Consider the following 4,816-nt stretch of genomic DNA (forward strand, 5'->3'; position numbering starts at 1 on the left):
CAAGCGAGTCGCAGGGATTCGCTGGATGCAGGTGGCTCAATATCGTGATGTTTGGAAGTCCCTACAAAAGGCCTATCCATCCATCGTCCATCGGTTGAAATGATCATGATGGATGATAAAATAGAAAAAATATATATCAATTACCAGCAGACGCCCGCGACTTCGTCCGCCCTCTTAGACCTCTTTAATCCAGCCCTTACAGTAGTATCGCTGTAAAAAAAAGTAACTTTTCCCGTTTTCCCAACATGTCCCTTCACTGCTCTGCTCCTATTGATCGAAGCGTCATGAAAAGTATACAATAACCTGCCCAGGAGTATGAAGAATAATCGTACCAAGTTTCGTTAGAAAAGATTTCGTATAATATTGTCGTAATGAGTAAATTAAAATTAAAACCTAAAAGTTAGGGGTTTTGTGAACCAGCGCAAGTTAACCTGCAATTTAATAAACCATATAAATTAGGTCGTTCTGGAGCGCGAAAGCCATTCAAGGAATAATTTAGCAGTCCATTTCATTCATCTTTAGCTTGTTGGAGTCAAAGAATTTATAGTGAACTCTAAAACGCAGTAGTGCTTAAATCATGGCACAAATTGTACTAATTATTTTATGTACTGATGAATATCTTTTAGTGCATCTTTAGGGTCATATCACATAATATCAACAAATACATCTAAATATTATAATACTAGAGCGAAAGGTCACTTTTTAAGTAATCTCGAAGACCGTTTGTCGTAGAAAGATGAAATTTGACAGGAAACGAATTTTCTGACATGGTTTAACTATCAATAATGATAGTTTGACCAAGTAGCGTTTGAAGGAACCTACTGGCAACAAACTGAACATCCTAATTTATTTTATTTATTTAATTTATCCTGATATAAGATACTAGCTGACGCCGCGCGGTTTCACCCAAGTGGTTCCCGTTCCCGTAGGAATATGGGGATAATATATAGCCTATAGCCTTCCTCGATAAATGGGCTATATAAGAATGAAAGAAATTTTTCAAATCGGACCAGTAGTTCCTGAGATTAGTGCGTTAAATCAAACAAACAAACAAACTCTTCAGCTTTATAATATTAGTATAAATAACACTTTTCATCCATAAATCAGATGGGTAAAGGTCGTTTCTAATTCGGATCTTCTATTCATTTGAATGGCTTTTATTGTGAGTGGCAAAGGAGACGTTTGTTTTAATTGCTATTATGTTTTTGAACTAAGCGCCGAGACGTAGTGCCCATTAATTTAACATTATCGCTGTCAACCCACTTTAAAGCAGCCTGATGGGTTTAAGCACTATATCCTTGAAAAAGGAAAGCCTGCTCCCGTTGTGGGTTCTTAAAATAGGCTACTATCTTGGCAAATTCGTTGATGACACTCACATGATATGCGGGTGAGTGGGGGAGGGGACTGTGCGGTGTGAAGTCGTACGAGCACCCGTGTGTGCGTGTGTAGTCGGCCCGTGCAGACCATAGGGAGTGTTACGAACGAATTTGCCAAGCTATAATTAATGAACTGACTTCCGTTCATTATTTTTTTTATTCCTGTTTCCCACAATGTAAGTCTTTATATCGAAAACTCTTCTGGAAATTGGTATGGTAATCAGTCACTCAGTTATTTATTTAAACTATTTGAGAATAACTTCCTAATATTTATTTAAATTACTGTAGCAGAACAAGATTTTATTGATCCAGTTCTTGAGAGAGTTTTACGCTTCATTCATTAAAAAAATATTCCATGACGTTTAATGATAGTACGCTATTACATAGCTGTTGATTGATTCGCTCCCGACTGTTTATTGAGCTTATTACTCGTTTGTTAAGCCCAGTTTACACGGGTTTATTTGATAATAATTAAAAGTACTTGAAATCGAAGCGTTTGATTGGACAGGCAATGACAAGTCTTTCTTTGTCTTTTAATACTAATCATCATTGTTAGTTTGTTTTTATAGTCCACTAGCGGGCCAGGCCGTCTTCCCAAGAGAGGTCAGAAGGGATATGGTGACCCATCTCGCTGCTTCAATGCGGGTTGGCGGGGCTTATAGTGATAATGTTAAATTCAATAACGATCATTATCGGATGTTAATAATAATGACCGGGGCCGACGCCTTAGCGTGATTTTTGTAGAACGAGGGCTTAATACCAACTTTGGGAAGTTAGTCTCCCTTTAACTGAATTTTTTTAGAAGAAAATAATGTCAGTATTTCAAGGTAAAATAATTTCAATTACTAATTATTATTATTATAAATATTAATAATTATTATTATACCTTAATAATAATTGCCATAGTAGTAATTGCCAATAAAAATAATATTTTTCTAATTCCGACTAAACAGCTGCTACTCTGACTTGTCAATGACCATATTACAAACAAATCTATAAAAATACAAAACATAAAAATAAAATTTCATATGTGATTTGTTCGAGTATTTTAGACAACGTACTTGACTCGTGTAAACGGTGTATAAAGCTACATCCAACATGCAGCAGTTTTATTGTCTTTTATTAATAACCTTGATGGGAATTTGTTATGGAATCTTTACACGAGATAAGAGACTCTTTCTATCAAATAATCGTTTCTTTTTAAGGTTTTTATCAATTAATTATGCATGTCACCTTATTTTTAATAGGCTAGGGATTATTTTATGTATTATTTGTACCTATTAAAATTTAATTAATGTAAGTGTTCCTATTCAATAAGTATTTCTATTTCCTTGTTTCTTATAGCATAGTGCTATCTTTAGGTAACACCACAGAATACGTCATATGTTTGTTTTACGATATGTGATACAAAAAAATTATGAATCATTATTTTTTTTAAATCTATGCCTACAGATAAATTAAAAATTAAATTATCCGTCCTGTTCCCGTTAAACGCTTGAGATCGCTTGTTTATATTTATGGTCTATAGCGTAAAGTAGCCATAACATATGATGAGGCATCTACTTGATCCATCAAGTATTAATAAAAAAAATAGAGGTCAATAGGTCATTCAATTTCATACTGCACCTTTAACAAAAACATTTATTTATTTTTAAGAAAAATCAACAGCGTTACCAAGTTAAAAAAAATATTATTATATAATTACATTGTTAAAAAAAATATTTTTTACATCTTCGAGTGAGTTGCATGTGCAGAACGTTAGCATATTCATGCTTCAAAACTTCACGAGATGGTGTAACAATATATTATTGAAAATTTCATTAAATAAATATACCTACCTACAGCTAAGATGTTGTCTCAACGAGTTGCGAAGCTGAAGTGGCAATGGGCAGGGCACATAGTTCAAAGAGCCGATGGACGTTGGGGTACCAAGGTGCTGGAATGGTGAACCCGCACTAGTAAGCGCAGTGCTGGTCGACCCCCCACTAGGTGGACAGACGACATCAAGCAAGTCGCAGGGATTCGCTGGATGCAGGCGGCTCAGTATCGTGATGTTAGGAAGTACTTACAAAAGGCCTATGTCCTGCAGTGGACGTCCATCGGATGATATGATGATGATGACAGTTAAGATGCTAAGAAGTTCAGGATCTAGAGAACTTTTTTACAATAATAATTTGTTGACAATCAAGCTAATTGTCCTCCTGAGCCGCCTGCATCCAGCGAATCCCTGCGACTCACTTGATGTCATCAGTCCATCTGGTGTGGGGTCAGCCAACACTGCGCTTTCTAGTCGCCTTTCATTAAAAGCTAATCAATATGATAATAATCAATGGTAAAAGTGTTCCCTGGATCCTATACTATATCGCAAAATGTAAGGTAGAAATTCACATGCAAATATCTTGTCATTCTGGTTAAAGGAACTTGTTTACAAACTTGTATAAACAAAATAGTAGAAGAGCCGAAGAGAGGATTTATAGATTTACTCAAGCGTTGCCTTTGGCCATAAGGGAGGAGTCCTTGATGAGTATCTTTATCAAGTATGATGAGCCTCAAGATAATATCGGTGGAAAAGTATAGAGCAACGCAAAAAAAACAACTTCGGAAATATTCAACTAGCATCAGATAATGGTAAGGTCTTATTAATTCTTAACGTTCATCGAAAATCCTGCTTTTTGATTACCTTTTCTATTCTTTCTGTTTTTGAGTTATTTTTTTTATTTTTAAGGCAAGCTAATTGGCCGTCAGTGACTTAGTCTAGATTAGACGACATTTCTTACTATACAACAAGCAACAATCTTTGGTAACAGGAGTTGGAAGTATTATGAAAATTTTTACAAGCCGAAATAATAAAATTTTCTTTAAAATCGCTTAATCAGGTGCCATTTACGCTTCACATCCTCTAATCCAGGATTTTTTAAACTTTCGGCTTCGCGAACCGGTGTTAAAATTTCCAAGTGACAGTGAACTCCTTACTAATTAATGGAAAATGGAAAAAAAAATTTTACTGTTGAAGGTTTTTATTTCAATAAAAGTTAGCACATAAAGTACCAAAAGAAATGTCTTTGTAATTTTAATGTTATGGGTGTGCTTGTTTCTTGTCGCAAATGGATTCAATGTTAGGAGTAAAGACAATTTTAACCTTAATTCTAACTTGGTATCAGTTATCAAGCCACCATTGCGTAAATCTTGTCGCCAACCCCCTGCCGTCGAGTGGCGAACCCTTAGGGGTTTGTGTACCCCACTTTGAGAAACCTTGCTCTAATAATAATCTACCAAATCTGATAGGTACCAGCGACACTGGTCAATCCCGATTTTGTACCGTGGGCTCCCCTACCACAAAGCCTGGTTCACAAACCTTTCCTATTTATTTTATTTGAATTAAAATCAACGCACCATCAACATAATGTCCTTATTTTATTTTTACAACTGTGAATCAAATA

Source organism: Bicyclus anynana, chromosome 22, assembly GCF_947172395.1.
Source record: "Bicyclus anynana chromosome 22, ilBicAnyn1.1, whole genome shotgun sequence".
Taxonomy (NCBI): Eukaryota; Metazoa; Arthropoda; class Insecta; order Lepidoptera; family Nymphalidae; genus Bicyclus; species Bicyclus anynana.